The sequence below is a fragment of the Meles meles genome, chromosome 19 (genome assembly GCF_922984935.1).
Source record: "Meles meles chromosome 19, mMelMel3.1 paternal haplotype, whole genome shotgun sequence".
Taxonomy (NCBI): Eukaryota; Metazoa; Chordata; class Mammalia; order Carnivora; family Mustelidae; genus Meles; species Meles meles.
Genome location: NC_060084.1, coordinates 18,094,223 through 18,111,605, shown reverse-complemented (window position 1 = coordinate 18,111,605; position 17,383 = coordinate 18,094,223). Strand labels below are relative to the sequence as shown.

The 17,383-nt window shown below is 45.3% G+C and overlaps 1 protein-coding gene across 3 annotated transcripts in view; it reads left to right on the top strand.

Annotated features, from left to right (window-relative positions):
• The first annotated feature begins 7,734 nt into the window (after positions 1 to 7,734).
• Positions 7,735 to 17,383, top strand: part of CTCF (CCCTC-binding factor) — a 56,808-nt gene continuing 47,159 nt past the window's right edge. For 2 of the 3 annotated variants that reach the window (XM_045987542.1, XM_045987540.1), the window contains exons 1-3: positions 7,736 to 10,842; positions 15,281 to 15,392; positions 16,649 to 16,761. The gene's annotated coding sequence lies outside the window, so the exon portion shown is untranslated. Of the gene's footprint in view, positions 10,843 to 15,280; positions 15,393 to 16,648; positions 16,762 to 17,383 lie in introns of all 3 variants that reach the window. The other variant, XM_045987541.1, reaches the window with a different exon arrangement.

Here is a 17,383-nt window from a genome sequence, read left to right as displayed (position 1 = left end):
TTCCCCATCATCACTGGGGCTCTCTCTGGACAAAATGTAAGTGTGCTTTGCAACAAAGGGACCAGGCTGTGAGGTAGTCCAGGACGCACTTTATTGTATTGGTGGTCACTGGGTCCTCTTGTTTCTCCTCTCCCTTCCTTGTCTAATCTTACCTTTTCTCCTGTCTCCTACTCTTCTTCCTCACGTTTTCAAAGTTGTAGAGAACCAAAAACAGAAGAAAGAAAAAAACACGTTTGTGAAGGCAAAGAAGCAGATGGGTTGGCATGGGGGAAGAGGACTGCTTCTTTGTCTCACCCACAGAGTGGGGGGTGCCTTCCTTGTGCGTTTCTGTGCAAGGTGCGTGGGTACAATTTGCTGAACCCTAGGCATATGACATGCTCCCTCCCCCTCCTCCTCCCCCAACCCCACCCCCAGACAGCTCTGGAGTATCCTATGGCTTGGCTGCCAGACCCACATCTTCTGGGCCTGGGTAATACTGAAGAGTGAGGTTGGTAAGGATTCCAGGGCCTATGTAAACAGCTATGGAAAAACAGTCTATCATTCAGAAAATAAGACTGTCATTGGCCTGCAAGAGAGTGGCCTCTATTTTCAGAAGGTTGTAATGTAGCGGTAGCCACATTTGAGTTTGATGTCAATGGTCAAGTTCTCGCTTGTCTGTGAATATTCCCAGGGCATATGGACTCCCAGTAAATGCTGACTTTAGGGCCGCCTGGGTGGCTCAGTCGGTTAAGCATCTGCCTTCAGCTCAAGTCATGATCCCAGGGTCCTGGGTTCAAGCCTGGGGCTCCCTACTCAGCAAGGAGTCTGCTTCTCCCTCTGCCCCTCCCCCTGCTCATGCTCCCTTTCCCTCTCTTTCTCTCTCAAATAAATAAACACAATCTTTAAAAAAAAATGCTGACTTAGAGCCACTTAGTAAGTAGCTGAATTGCTATGGCTAACATGCACGTTTTAGCTACATCCTCTGAATGTCCTTACAGCCTTCTCTGCCACCTCCTCCTCAAGCATCCTTGTACAAACGTCACTCTGCAGGGTTCCATTCTGAGCCCTTTCCAGTTCTCCCTTGAAACACATTCTCTGAACCACCTCATCTCTTTCTCCGGCCCCCATCTGTATGCATCTGTAGGCTAAGGCTGTCGCCCGTGATTCACAGGGCTCTCTCCTCACTCCTGTATCCAACTGCTGACTGGATACCTCCTTTGGAATGCAGCCAAGATGTTTCCAGCTCAGCGTGCCCAAAATCACACTCAGTGTCTCAAAACCTGTTTCTGCTCCAGGTCTCTTGAGGTTACCAACTACCCAGCCACAGTGTCCTCAACCTTGACTCTTTCCTCTGTCCTCTCACCCCTGCCACCAGAATTGTCTCAAGTAAATGCCCTAAATATTTCTAAATTCTGTCCACTCCCTTGTATCGCCATGGGCACCACTCAGATCTGGGACATGGTGACCTCTCACTGAGACATTAAAACTGTCCCCTCACAGGTTTCCTGCCTCTGGTCTTACCCTTCTTCCATCTATTCTCCGTGGTTCATCAGAATGATTTCTAAAACCCGCCACATAGGCTTTCTTATCTCCTAGGGAAAAGTCCAGGCGCCTCCAGCTGGGCACAAAGCCAGCCTCACGCCTCCTAACTTTTTTTTTTTTAAAGAGTTATTTATTTATTTATTTGACAGACAGAGATCACAAGTAGGCAGAGAGGCAAGCAGAGAGTGAGAGGGAAGCAGGCTCCCCGCTGAGTAGAGAGCCCAATGCAGGGCTGGATCCCAGGACCCTGAGATCAGGACCTGAGCTGAAGGCAGAGGCTTTAACCCACTGAGCCACCCAACGCCTCCTAACTTCTTGGTCCACCCTGGAGCCTTACTGAACCTCCTGCAGGGCTTGCTTGCCCCTCATGGTACATGCTTCCCACCTCATCTTGCCTTGTCAGTGCCTGTTAGCCTGCATAGGCTGCAACCTAGACATCACAGACTTCTTCGGGAGCTTGCTCCTCCCCTACACTCCCGTCAGAGCACTCTGCACTTCCCCTGGTCTAGTACTAATCACACCCCATTGCAAGTGTTTATTTATTTTCTATCCTCCACTATGTATATATATTAGCATAAGCATTTGCTGACTATTCTACCTAAGTAACAGGCACCACCCAAAACATTCCGAGTATGAAAGTACCACATTTAATGCAGAGGTGCTGGGTGGTTCAGCCTCTACATTCAGCCCAGGTCATGATTCCAGGGTCCTGGGATCAAGTTCCACATCGGGCTCCTTGATCAGTGAGGAGCTGCTTCTCCCTCTGCTTGCCACTATCCCTGACTGTGTTCTCTCTCACACACAAATAAGTAAAATCTATAAAAAGAAAAAAACAACAACAACTCCATGAGGGGCCAGAGGGAGCCGTTAGAAATGAGGCTGAAGAGGGGCACCTGGCTGGCTCAGTGGAGCGTGCAATCATGATCTCAGGGTTGTGAGTTCGAGCCCCATGTTGGGTGTAGAGGTTACTTAAAAATAAAATCTTAAAAAATGAGGCTGAAGAGGTGAGCAGGGGCTTGTCTCAGGGCCTTGTGGAGTGGCTGTAGGGCTTGGAATTTAAACCCAGGGAACTGGAGACCCATATGTGGGCTTGAAGCAGGAGAATTTTGTGATCACATTTAGTCTTTGGAAAGGTCATTCTAGCAGTTGTGCGGGGAGAGGAGGCAGGAAGCAGTGAGGCATCTGAAGGCATAGTTAGGAGAAGTGATAGCAGCCTGGGCCAGATAGAGGCAGCGGGGATGGAGAGGCTAGTGAAGAGATGTTCCAAAGCAGAATGGAAAAACGGTTTGGTGATGATGGGATGTGGGAGGTGAGAAAGTGAAGCCCAAGTTTCTGGTCTGGTGATGGCTGGATGGTGATATCTCTCACTAAAAAGAGAGAGCCCTTATAATGGAAGCGAGTTGGGAGGCGAGTAACAAGGCAGGTAAGGTGACTTGGGGGTTTTCTGGGAGGAAGTAACCAGAAAGAAGCTGAAAATATAGATCTGGGGCAAGAAGAGAAGGGTGTGGGCTGGAGACAGAAGCTTGAGAATCATCCTTGCTTTACTGTTAAGTCTTACGTGACTACTGTGATGTTCAGTGATCCATCTGTTCCCCCCACACCTGCAGTTACACCTTATACTTGCCTCTCCATCCTTGACTTCCAGCTATTAATGCTCATCAAGTTTAGCCTGGCCTCTACAGGCTAAGACAAAATATAAAGCACTTGAGAGCTAGGGACGGCATCTCTCTCCAGCATTACCCAGCATGGGCATCGATCTGTATCTCAAGTAGTTACTCAGAACATACTTCAGATTAAAAATTCATCAGTCTAAACACTTCTGCTATTTGCCTTCCAAATGCCTGTAATTTCCACCATTAAAGCTCTTCTTTTGAGTTAAGGCAGTAATGTCCAACTTTTTAGGGGCAGAAACTATGTCCTCCCCTAAACAAATCCCATAACATTTAGGAATGTGGGAGAGCATGGGAGGAGCAGAGAGGCACGGAGCCTGCCTGACTTCCTTTCCCCTACCTCTTATCCTTCCAAGGCACACTCTGAGCTAAAGCAACATCTCTAGAGGATCCCTATAAGACTGGAAATGTTGGGGCACCTGGGTGGCTCAGTAGGTTAAAGCCTCTGCCTTCAGCTCAGGTCAAGATCCTGGGGTCCTGGGATCAAGCCCCACATTGGGATCTGTGCTCGGCAGGGAGCCTGCTTCCGCCTCTCTCTCTCTCTCTCTGCCTGCCTGCCTCTCTGCCTGCTTGTGATCTCTGCCTGTCAAATAAATAAAAAAGTAAAATCTTAAAAAAAAAAAAAAGGACTGGAAATGTTATCTGACTGTGAGGACCTCTGAGCAGCCACTGAAAGAACTAGAAGACAGGGGGTGGGGCTGGAAGATCTAAGCACTCATTCTGGTTTTTCCAACAAGTTACTGAGCAAGTCACATCATTTCCTGAGTTTAGGACAAACCTGTGTCTGGTTCTTCAAACAGAGCTGTGAACATCAATTGAAAGGGCAGATATGAAGATATTTTGCAAAATGAAAGACATACAGATGAGGGATGCCTGGGTGACTCAATCGGTTGAGCATCTGCCTTTGGCTCTGGTCATGATCCCAGAGTCCTGTGTCCTGGGACTCATCTGCATTGAGCTCCTTGCTCAGCAGGGAGTCTGCTTCTCCCTCTGCCTCTGCCCCATCCCCCTGCTTGTATTTGTGCACGCTTGCTCTCTCTCATATAAATAAATCTTAAAAAAAAAAATCTACAGATGAGATGGATTATTAAAAGGTGATCAATGCATGCCTGAAAAATGCAGGTAAGAGCACAGAAAACAAAAGAGCACATCCCCCAGTGTGGGATGTAGGTCTAGGTAAAGTCCTTTAGATTCTAGAAAGCAGTAATTTGAACTAAGAGGTAAAAAACAAACATGGCTTTTTACAGGGGTCTGAAGAAAGTAGGTATCAGTAAAGAAAAAAATCTTTGTGGTCTGGGTAGGAAATATGAATTGGCAGGTCTTTAAAATGTTAGGAGAAAGGGTTGCCCTTGACACTAAAACTTTCCAAACATCTTATAAGATTTAGTATCCAAAAAAAAAAAAAGGTTTAGTGTGACTACTCTGCACCCCAGTGCAATGGTGTAGAATGACTTGCTGTCCCCAACATTCTTGTGCCCTTTTACACTCCTGATTATGGCTTTTCACCTTACATGCCTTTGCCTTGCTTGTTAGTGCCTTTTGACCCTCTACCACCCAGCTGAAATGAAATACTCCTAGAGGATGAATTTACTCCTTTATCTATGAATTCATTTCTTCTTGTTATAACCATTATTGCAATAATTGTTTTCTGTTTTATTTTGTTTTGGTGTGGTTGCGTGTTTTTTGTTTTGTTTTTAACCAGTCTGAGCAGTTAAACTTTGCGTTCAAGGACAGGAAACACATTTTGGGTCCTTTTATATCTCCAGGGCCTAGAACAGCAGGTACTCAATAAATGTTTGCTAAATTGGAATTATATCTCACATAATAGATACAGGCACAACAGGGGTATTCAGGTGTACCTTTAGGTCTTACCCCAAGTGAGCAAGAAGATTCCTGCCCATTTTTACTTAGAAAATCAACACCTCTCTTCCGTTGTTGATTTTCTTGCTTAAAAAGAGTTTAAACACACACACATAAATGATCGTAATAATTGTGGACTTTACATGGGTCAACGGGGGAACCAAGAAAGATCTTGGAAATAGAATTGTTTCCTGAGAATTACAGCGCAAAGTAAACCTTTTCAAGAATGGCTCTTGAGGCACCTGGGTGGCTCAGTGGGTTAAGCCTCTGCCTTCAGCTGGTGTCATGATCTCAGGGTCCTGGGATCGAGCCCCATATCAGGCGCTCTGCTCAGAGGGGAGCCTGCTTCACCCTCTCTCTCTCTGCCTGCCTTTCTGCCTACTTGTGCTATCTGTCTCTGTCTCTTTCTCTCTCTGTTAAATAAATAAATAAATAAATAAATAAATAAATAAATAAAATCTTAAAGAAAGAAAGAAAGAATGGCTCTCAAGCCAAGGAAAGCCTAGTCAGTAACTGATTCTGTTAATGACTCTAGAAAGACTGTGTTCACCAGAAGGATGATTTGGGAGTGAAGGTAAGTAACAAGAAACATAAAAATAAAATAATAATTACATTTTTGTAAGATTACAAAATCAGTAAATTACATTTTTTGTATGATTACTGGTGTCTAGAATTATGCCAAGAACTTTACTTGCATTTTCTTGTTTAATCCTGTGTGAATTACAATTATCATTCTATCTTACAGTGAAGAAATCTACAGTTGTTACAATTCACCCAAGATCACACAGCCAATAAAGAGCCAAGATTAAGACTCAAATCTTGGGGGCGCCTGTGTGGCTCAGTGGGTTAAAGCCTCTGCCTTCGGCTCAGGTCATGATCCCAGGGTCCTGGGATCGAGCCCCACATCAGGCTCTCTGCTCTGCAGGGAGCCTGCTTCCTTCTCTCTCTCTGCCTACTTGTGATCTCTGTCTGTCAAATAAATAAATAAAATCTTTAAAAAAAAAAAAAAAGACTCAAATCTTGGACAGTCTGACTCTAGCATCCAGAGAGGGTAAGAGTAAACATTTACGTTATATAATTTACATTTCTTTTGTTTGTTTGTTTTTTAATTAACTGCTCACAAAGCTTTCTAGTAATTTGGCTTCCCAGGAGGCTCTTCTGTAGGGAAAGAACATGCCTTGTGCCAAGCCAGGACACTGTCCCACTTGCCAGTTAGTAAAGCAGCACTCTGCTTATCCACCAAGCTCCTGTGAACCTGACAAGTCCCTAAGGAAGAAATACACTCTTAGGATACAGACTGCATTTCTTGTCCTGCCTATGAAGCTAAACACCAGATCCTGGAATGTGGTGACTTCACTAATGCTATGTAGTAAGTCTACAGCCCCAGCTGATAATGCCCTGAACTCCTGTGGCCTACAAACCTTAGAATTCACATCAAGAATTCTTTCTTAGGGGCGCCTGAGTGGCTCAGTGGGTTAAAGCCTCTGCCTTCGGCTCAGGTCATGATCTCAGGGTCCTGGGATCGAGCCCCACATCGGGCTCTCTGCTTAGCAAGGAGCCTGCTTCCCTTCCTCTCTCTCTGCCTGCCTCTCTGCCTACTTGTGATCTCTGCCTGTCAAATAAATAAATAAATAAATAAATAAATAAATAAAAGAATTCTTTCTTAAATCACAGAGTGGTTTTATTTTTTTTTAAAGATTTTATTATTTATTTATTTATTTATTTGACAGAGAGAGAGAGAGAGAGATCACAAGTAGACAGAGAGGCAGGCAGAGAGAGAGAGGGGGAAGCAGGCTCCCTGCTGAGCAGAGAGCCCAATGCGGGACTTGATCCCAGGACCCTGAGATCATGACCTGAGCCGAAGGCAGTGACTTAACCCACTGAGCCACCCAGGTGCCCCACAGAGTGGTTTTAAATCACCACAGTTCTCATTGGTGAGGTAGTCTGGAGTAGTACTGCAGGGAACAACTCTGTCCTTATTTTTATCATCCCAGTGGTTTCACAGGCTCTCGTCATACTGCTTTTCACTCTCAGCTTGTTTCTGTCCAGGCTGAAACATCCTATCCTTTTGTCTTGCCTCTCCATTTCTTGGTCTTAGAGTCAATTCCATGAAGTAGGACATATCCATCCCTGTTTCCTACAAGGAGAAGAAAACACTTCCTCTTGTCCCTTTCTAGTGATCCTCAAGGATCACTCAGCCCTGGGTCAGAATAGTACCTGGGATCTTTTTCTTCAGAAAGCAGGCTCCAAGGCCACTTGGACCCCACTGTTGGCTTCTAACTGATGCCTCAGAGGTCATACAATTGATAGTTCTTTTTTTCTTTTTAAAGATTTATTTATTAGAGAGTGAGCGAGCATACATGGGGGGCAGAGAATCTTCAACCAGACTTTCCACTGAGTGCTGAGCATAGAGCCCCATGCAGGCTTGATCTCACGACCCATGAGATCACCACCTAAGCAGAATCTGAATCAGATGCCCAACGGACTGAGCCACCCAGGTGCCCCTAAAGATTTTATTTTCAAGTAATCTCAACACCCAATGTGGGGCTCCAGCTTAGAACCCTGAGATCGAGAGTTGCATGTGCTACTGACTGAGCCAACCAGGTGCCCTTGATATAATTATTATAAATATAGTTGTCTCAGGCTGCTATAACAAAATAACCACTGACTGGGTGACTTATAAACAAATTTATTGCTCACAGTTCTGGAGGTTGGGTAGTCCAAGATCAAGGTACCAACATGGCTTCAACATGATGAAGGCCCTCTTCTTGGTTCATAGCCGTTGCCTTCTGGCTGTGTCCTTAACATGGTGGAAGGGACTGAGGATCTCCATGCAGCCTCTTTTACAAGGCACTTATCCAATTTGTGAGGGTTCCGCCCTCATCACTTAGGTACCTCCTAAAGGCCCCACCTATTAATATCATCACATTGAGCATGAATTTTGAGAGGGACAAAAATATTCAGGCCATGGCAGCTGTAAGTATCATTGTAAATATAGTTTAAGTTTTTTTCCATCTAAATACACTGACTTATATTTGCCCATATTAAAGCTTTAGAAAACATTCTTATAGCTTACTCTTAAAGATAAGGAAGATGGTCTGAAGTAAAGTCTTATAGTAAGTTTATTAATCAGATTATTAAAGATGCCAGAAAGAAAAAGAAGCTATGAATTTAAGCGCAAGTCAGCCTTGTTCTTAGTACACAGTTCCTAGGTACACTAGGAGGTGTCTGGGGTGGAGCACTGAAGAAACTGCAAGATGCAAATATTCCAGAGTAATTTCCCTTAAGTTTGCCTTTTCTATACTTTTGAGCCCTCTGGTATACATAAGAGACAAATGGGATAATTTGGTTTCTAGAAAAAGGGATCACATGTAAATTTTCCAAATAGTCACACATTTCTAGATTATTAAGTGATTAATAAGGCAAGTACCTGAGATCAGGAATCAGAAAACTTGGGCCCTGGTGTTGAGAAACCAAATTATCTCTTTTCTGCATGTCTGTACCCAAGCAGCTGAATATTGCTGGAAAAAAAACACATATTGTCCAACTGGTTTAACTTAAAATTCATGATTACAAACTTCAAATGGATTCCCAATATTGCCAGTCCTACATACCCAATGTAGGCAGTCCTACTAGGAAAGTTGTAAGCTTGCTCCTCCCACCCTCACCAGCATCTGCACTGATCTTCACCTTTATTACCTTAATTATCATAGTGGAAGCATCCTGTTCCAACCTAAGGTCAGTCCTCCCAGTTTCCTTATATCCTCTCATGGATTTCACCCCTATATAGGTCAAGCAAGCCTTGTCTCTCCTGTATCACACCCAATGGCACATAAACATGCTCCAGAATCCTGCCATGTTTTAAAACATCTCCTCCCTTGACCCCGGATCTTTCCACAGTTATCCCTTAAGTTTTGCTCTCTTCACAGCAAAACTTCTCATGTTGCCTACATATGCTCTATTTCCTTACTTTTCCATTCATTCTGAACCCATCCTAGTGAGGTCAAAATCTCTTGATTTACACCACGAATCAAGCCAAATTCGCCAATGATAGTCTCCACTGAATTCCAAGGTGACCAATCCAACAGCCCTGTCTCTGGCCCAAGTTGACCTCTTAGCAGCACTAGACACGGCTGACCACTCCACCCTACCCAAACGTTCTCTGCCCTTGGATTCCAAATTCAACACACTTGTGGATTTCTGTCTTCCTGGCTGCCCCCTTTCAGTTTCCTTCTCCATTATCCTATTTCTAAATGCTGAAATGTCTAGGATCTGGCCTTGGAATTTCTCTACTCTTTTCTCCAAATGAAAGCCCATACACATATATATAGTTTAATCCGTTCATGCAATTTTAAAAACACCCGATTGAGTTGCTATCACCTAAATAACTGAAGATTTTACATTACAAAAATCTAGATTTCTGATTCCCTTTTTCAACAAAACTCCCAGAATATCTGTCAATATTGGGCTGGCATCCTCATAATGGGAACAACCAGCTGAATGGAGCAGAAACTGTCTCGTTGATGCTGGCTCCGATTGTTATCCGTGATATCTAAGGTATGGGAGTTCAGAATATAGTCTTGAGTCAGATTCCCTTAAGTACCAAAGGCGCTCCTCCCTGGGTCACCAGAAAATCTTCCAGTCTGCCGTCGGTGAACTTCGTCTCTGGTTGGGTAGAATCCGCAGGTGCATCCTGGGGAGGGGAGGGACGACCGCACTTTAAGGGGCTGAAGGGCACCGCCCACAGAGAACTTCGCTCTCGAACAGAGATAAGAAGCGTAGGTTTTAAAACACAGCATTATATCACGCCAAATAAGAAAGTCCTTTTGACAAAAGGCCGGTGTGGTCGTGTATAAGCATCAAATCTGGTCTTCTGTTGGCCTTTCTTGGCTTAAGTGGCCCGATGACACCAAGGGGAAGCCCATGTCTTCTCCTCTTGCACCCGGTTTTAGGATGCGGAGAGCTCCCTTAAAAGCCGCTGGGCAAGGACAGCTCTTCTCATCCTCGCGCCGCAGGCGCTGTACAGTTCTGAGGAGTTTGGGAGTGTATGGGGACCAACCGGCCTTAACGCGGTGGCGGGCTGCGGTGGGGAGCTGGGAGGGAGGGTCCGGCCCGACTAGGGCGGAGACTTGGGCGGGGCCCTGCCCGAGAACCGCCTTAGCCACTCCGCCTAGCCCCGCGCGCGCTTCCTCCAAACACCCTCCCTGCCACCCCCAACCCCCCTTTACGGATTCGGGGCGGGAGACTGCTGCTGGAGAACCAGGTCAAACAAGCCTGGGATCCTGTACCGCCCAGAGGCGGCGGCCTCCGCCCAGGAAACCCCACCCAGCGGGAGCCCGGACGTCGCGGCGCCCGCAGAGCCCACGCGCGAGCGGGCGAGGGCGCGGGAGGGCGCGTGCGGCGTGACGCGACTCGCGGCGCGTCCCGTGACGCCATCGCGCCCGCTTTTGAAAGTTGGCGCCCGGGGCCGCCTCCCATGCTGCCCTGCGCCAACCCCTCCCCTCACCTTTCCTCCCCCGCCCTCCACTCGTCCCCCGGCCGGCCCCCCCACCCGTCCCTTCCCTTATCAGCACCCGCGGCCCCGGCAGCGCCGACGCAGGCGCACTGCACCGCGCCGCCGCCATTTTGTGTCCGAGCCTGTGGAGCGATTAAACCGTGCGCGGAGCTGCTTCTTTGGCGGCAGCGGCGGTGGCGGTAGCCGGTGCGGGTGCGCGGAGCTGGCCGGGGACGCCGGGTGGCCGGAGCGGTGGAGCGGCGGCGGAGCGGGCGCTGCAGGGGGTGTGGCGCGGAGGTAAGGGGGCCCGGGGTGGAGGAGGTTTCGCGGGCCGCCTCTAGGTGTCACGATGGGGCCGCTCCGGTCGGCGCTGGCTGCAGCCCGGCGCCAGCGCCGCCGCCGGGGGGTGTTTGTCTCCCTCTACCGTCCCTGCTGCGGCGCGGCCGCCGCCATTGCCCGTCGCCGCCGCGGCCCGGCCGACCCCCCCCAACAGCCGCCCGCTAGGCCTCCTTCCTGGCGGCGCGCTAGGCCTCCGACGGCGGCGGCGGCAGCAGCGGAGGCCCGCGCGCCGGCGACTCCATTTTCCTTCCTTTGTCTCTGCCCTCGAGGCCGGCTCTTGGCCCGACTGATTGCCCGGCCGCGGCCCGCCCTCTGCCCTCCGCCCCTCCCGCGGCGGGTGGCCGCTGCCGAAAGGCGATCTCTGCGTCCCGGCTCCCGCGCCCGCCTTGCTCTAGGGTCCCGACCCACTGCCGCCTCGCGCGCAGCCCGGTTTCCGTGTGGTATGGGTGTCGGGCCCTGGCCGACTCCTCTCCGGCTGCCCCTCCTCCAGCCTGCCCGGTCCCCGGAACCTACCCGGCCGCTCTGTGAGCGTACCCCTGCCGCTTGGCTGCTCCGCGGTCGCTCCCAGTCCGCGCGCCGCCGCCGCTGGTCTCCGTCTCCGCCGAGTGGCGCAGGCGGCGCTGCTGCGGCTGCGAGCAGAGGGACCCCAGAGCTGCCGAGAGCTCCCTCTGCAAGGCTGGCTGAGCTGCTCGCGCCTCGACGCTGCCTGAGCGGGCGGGGGGACGCGCGCTCGCCGCCCCCGCCGGGCCCGGCTGCGCCCCCAAACTAGCGGCCGGGCTCTTCGCTGGACCTGACCGGTGCGGTCCCCCACGGTGGGCGGAAGAGAGACTCGAGTTCCGCACCAAGTAGTTTTTCTACAGCCAGGATCGGACTCCACTTGTAGTGATAGCCTGACTTTGTGCGCTAAGAGATCTCAAAGGGATCAAAACTTAATTTCATTCTGATCTCAAGTGACGTGACAAGTTACTGAATTCGGGATTATGGGGTGGCTAAATTGAATCAGGCGACCCTTTGGTTTCCTTCCCGCTTTAAAATGTCCTGACGCTAAGTTAGTACAGTATTTCGTACCTGATGCTTTAGGGCTAGGCGAAGGCACTTCTGCCTCGGGATTGTGCAATCCGATCTAAAGCGCCAGTACGGCAGAATGAATTTATTCTTGACTCCACTGGTAATTTGCCCATATGCTGAAATATGAGGATTGATGTTGTAATTGAATCCTGGGTCACTAGTTGCAGTTGGTTTATAAATATCTACGCCTAATGTAACTACTCTTTAGTAGCTGACTTCCTGTAGCCCAGAGTTCAGCATTAAGTAAACATTCGCATACGTAGTCTTCATGCTTTGAGTTTAAATCAACTAGGAAAGTTAAAAATCTACGTCCCCTATAGGCTGCAAAAGACGTTAAACAGGGCACGTACACTAAATTTACTGTCCTTAACTGTTTTTTTGAATGATTAAAAAGCTTCCTGTCGAATTGCCATAGTTTTCTTTCTTTTTCTGTTTTCCTGAAATGTTTGAGTACTTTACTGTAGTATCTGCACTAGTTGATGTGTCAGCTCGGGTTGCGTTGGAGAGAGGAAGATCTTAATTAACCCTTTTTTTTTTTCTTTTTTGAGGAAAGCTCTGTTAAGCTTATGAGGAAATTAAAACAGCCTGGTGCTAAGCAAAGTTGTCCGGTTTGCTGTGTGTAATCTCAATCTGTAAGATTTTGCAGGGATCTGGCTCTATAAGGGAGTTGTTCAGCATTTTGGGGGGGGGGGGCTTCAAAACGTTCCTTCTCCCCCTCCTCTCCTGTAAAAGTAAAATTGCACTAACAAATCCAGTACTGATGAAGTGTTAGGTTTGGGAATAGAGCCATGCTTAATTGTCTAATAAATTAGTCCATTTGTGTAAGTTTTTGCATTCTGGAGATTTTTGGTTTTATTTTCTTTTTGACATGTGGATGGCAGGTGGTCTGTTTTACTTAAAAAAGTAAGCTCTCTACGCGTTAAAGATTAAAATCCAGAAGATCTGTGATTGATCCACGAGTAAACCTTGTTTGCCCTGGTTAGTGTTGTGCTCCACAGACCATGTTTTGCTTCTTCATTCACTTTTGCCTTAATAGTCATCAGTTGCTTGGTCTTCCATATCATTCTCATTGTTTTAATGGTATAGACTTTGTCTACAGAGTTGCTATTCTTTGAGATTTCTCGTATGCCAGGGATTCATACTTTTTTTGGAAAATGAAATCTACAGAGAATAAATTGAGGATATAAGGTTATCCAAAGGACCTTATTACTTAAATCAGCAACATGAGGAAGGTTATAGCAGTAATGTTTGCTCTCTTAAGAAAATATGGCTTATTTAAGAGGAACTGTAAAAGTCATCCTTAGGAGTCTATTCAACCAGCATAAGAAAATTTAGAAGCTGTAAAAGTCATTCTTAAGATGCATTCCAGTTCTAAGAGCTTTAGGGTTTTGCTTTAAACAACATATAAAGTGAGGGAGTTCTTTTGGAGTGCAGAGGCCACCTGCGGCTGACTAGGGAGGGCCTCGAGGAGGAGTCCCGTGGCAGAGACTTGCACAGTGGTGCCTGCTGGCAAAAAGTCTCCTCTAGAGACTGTTTTTTGTTTCTGTTTGTTTTTTTGGGGGGGGGGTTGGAGTTTTTTTGTGGGGCTTTTTTTTGGGGGTGTGTGTGGGGGTTTGTTTGTTTGCTTGCTTGAGGGATGCTTCTGGCATCAAATTCACTCCCCAGCATCCATTTTATAGCCTCCATTTCATTTTTTTAAACCAGAAATTTAGTTGATCATTTATCTACCTTATTTACCTGTCTTGGTCCCAGATGACTTGAGATTTTTCTGCTAGGAATTAGGTCCTCTTCAAACAACTAACATTTGTCATAATTTCATACTTTCAAGAAAGAGCATACAGGTTTGGAAAGAACTATAATGGCAAATGTATAACCTTGCAGACCCAGATTTGCAGTTGGTTGTGTGGATTTGGCATACCATATTTGTTTTTCTAAATACCCCTGAACTTTAGCCACTATCTACAAATCTTCCCTGGCGTATCTTTGTGCATTTTCTTAGTGATCAGTATTTGAGTGCAGAGGTGCGACATCGCATATACACTGCTAATATATACACCAAGCATAGTGATTTTTCCATGTTTGATACTCATTTTTAGTCACCCTTAGAATGTTGAGGTAAATAAAATCTCATTCCCTTTGAGGCATGCTAGTAACGATATATGTATTGAGTAATACAGAAGTGTTTGGCTAGATATATTAATCCTCAGTTCAAGTTGTAAATTGCTTCTCAGCAGAGATGACTTCTTTGGCTTTGTCTAAGTATTTTATCAGCTTGGTTTTATGGGCTTTAATTAATTATGAGGTGGATTCCCTCCTAGTTTTACCTTATATGCCAAATTCTTTGGAAACTCTCAATTCAAATTTGGCACTTTCACTTGGGAGTTTGTTTTCCTTCCTTCCTTCCTTCCAAGTAAGTTCCTCTGTACTGTTGCCTGAAGCTTGATAGTTCATTTATTTGTTATTTGGGGAGAGAATTATCAGCTAATAAAGTATTTCATTGCTGTGCTGCTGGGAATTTCAAGTCAGTGAAAGCTTTCTCCATTGTTATCTTACTAAACTGAAAAATACAGTCTTGTGGTATAAACTAACTTAATCAGTAAAGCTGCTACTTGCTGAAGATAAGGAAATATACTGTGAAAGGACTATTACTATATAAGAATTTTTTGTCAGTTTGAATATATATATATACACACATATGCCATTATTTGCTTGCAAGATCATAATGGGTTTTTGTTTTTTTTTTAAGATTTGATTGATTAATTTATTTATTTTAGGTATTCTCTGTACCCAACTTGGGGCTTAAACCAAGAACCCTGAGATTAAGAGTCATGTGCTGGGGTGCCTGGGTGGCTCAGTGGGTTAAGCCTCTGCCTTCGGCTCAGGTCATGTTCTCAGGGTCCTGGGATCGAGCCCCGCATCAGGCTCTCTGCTCTGCAGGGATCCTGCTTCCCCCTCTCTCTCTGCCTGCCTCTGTGCCTACTTGTGATCTCTTTCTCTCTCTGCTAAATAAATAAATAAATAAAATCTTTAAAAAAAAAAAAAAAGAGTCATGTGCTCCATCAACTGAACCAGCCAGACATCCCCACTGGGACATTTAGAAAAATAAATTACAGATCCTTTATCTATTAGTAAATGTCTTAAAAAATAACTATTTTTTTGGCTTGATAGAATTTATGGAATTCCTCATTTAGTAATGTGACCTCTTAACAAGTATATTGTTTCTTAACCAGTTTTATCCATTTTCATCTTGCCCTTATTTTGCTTTTCATGTTATGTGTGCATTAGTGTATATTTGGTATTGATAAAACTATTTTTGTGTCTGTTTTAGAATGATCACAGATCTGGAGCCAAAGAACAAGATGCACTAGTGGACAGATTGCTAACCAGGGGCTTGAGAGTTCTGTTTTCCCTCCTCAAACTGACTTTGCAGTCACGGAGAGGTAAATGCTCTTTCCATTTCTTGGTCTTGAAAATGGGAGTAGTAAATCCTTTCTGGGGTTGGAGGATTTGCTATATTGTTCTTGGGTATAGGAGATGCAGGACAGTGGGTGACTGAGGGCATACAGGTTTTATAGTCAGAGTCCTTGGTTTGGAACTGCACTGCCATATACTAGCTGGGTGACACTGAGCAAGTTATTTAACCTCTCTACTCCTATGGTCCCCATTTGAGAGAGAACAATACCAATTACAGAGGCTGTTTTCCAAGTTGATGAGAATGTGTGTAAAGCATTAAGTACTATTCTGAATGTGTACATAGGAAGACCCCAGGAAGTGGTGGTTTTTCTGCAGAAACCCTTGGAATGTATTTTTTGACTATTAGCAAATAACCTCAAAAGTCCATGGCCTAAGGCAATTTGAAAATTTGATGGAATCCTGTCCTTGGGGAAATAGATCTTAGATAAAAGTTGTCTTAGTTAACTTGAGTTAGCCTAGCTGATGACCCATTTTTGCATCAGTTATAGTCTTTATGAATAACTTTTAAAAAACATTTTAAAGTATCACTTAAAATTTACTGGAATCTACAATTTCTGTTATAAAGTATCATGGGCATCATAGGGAACTTGAAACAGGCCTTATAAGTGTTGAGATCTGCTGGGCTTTGTAATCTTATAAAAAAAGTAGGGTCTGGGTAGGAAAATTATCTCTTCTGAGGCTATCAGAAGGCACATCTTTCTTATCCCCTAGAAGATGTGAAAATGTTTTGAAAATGTGAAAATGGTTTAATTGCCCTTGTGTAACAGCAAAAGAGAGAGGTGGGAATTAGAAATGCTGACATTAGATAAGCTTGTGTGAATGAATCATCTAAGTGACGGCTACTAAGATTTTTCTTACAAGCTGTGCCTGGAGCAAATAGAGAGGAGGAAGGGAACAGGAGTGAAAGTTCTACTATTCTTCACATGTCTGTTTTCCATGGTCAGCTTGGTACATTGGTAGATGGGAAGGAGAAGGTCTATGTGCTAGTATTCTGTCACTCCAGAAATAATTTGTACCTGCAGGGTTTGTTTAGGAGTGTTGACACAGCGTACATATTAATGAGTGCTAAAGAAAAACATTACTGATTTGAAAAGCTATTTAGAAAACTACTGATGAGAGTTTGGGGAATGGGGTTGTAGGAACATGTTGGTCACTTTTAAGTGTTATGGCTATTTAATTGTTTAGATCCCTGTTTCTCAAACTGGGATATGAATACCCTTAGGGTACAAAGTGGTATGATTCCGGGGTACTTGAAGTCACAAGATAAACATGACCCATCTTCTTGGAGCTTCAATTGTGCTCATTGAGGGGGCGGTGAGTTAAGTAATTTGACTGGTAAGTAATTTTTAAATTTTTACATTAAGACAAATACATGTTTTAGGATTAGAATAGGAACTCTGTATGATTTACATAACACAGGTTTTCAACAAAGTGGGTCATGAGTACCTGGGGATAAGAATTGCTTTTTGTATAGGTACTAAAATAGAAATACTTTTATTTTAGTATTCGAGAAGCAATACTTTTGAGCTCTAGAACAGCTGTACCATCCAGCTCCTTACTTTGTTCCCTGTAGTATCATACTGTGGCATATAGATGTTAAATTGTATTAAATGGTGCTTGTTGGCTTGCATGCATGTTCCTGCGCATGTCCAACATGCACCAGAGCTCTATACAGATTGGGAAGCAGTTCTAGATGGCTGGATCAATTCAGAAATACTAAGACCATTCCAATGACCTAAGAACTATAATTTTTAAATAAAGCAATGAGCAAAATCAGATCTAAAATTGTAAATTCTACAAAAGAGAATTTTGAAAGCAAATGTCACATTAACTAAAGCATAATTTGCAATTGATACAGATTTTGTTACTCCCCCCATTCAAGTTGTCAAGTACTCAGAGTCATAATAAAATGGCTAAGTCTTAAGCTTGTAGACTTGTGACTCCTAAGACAGTTATG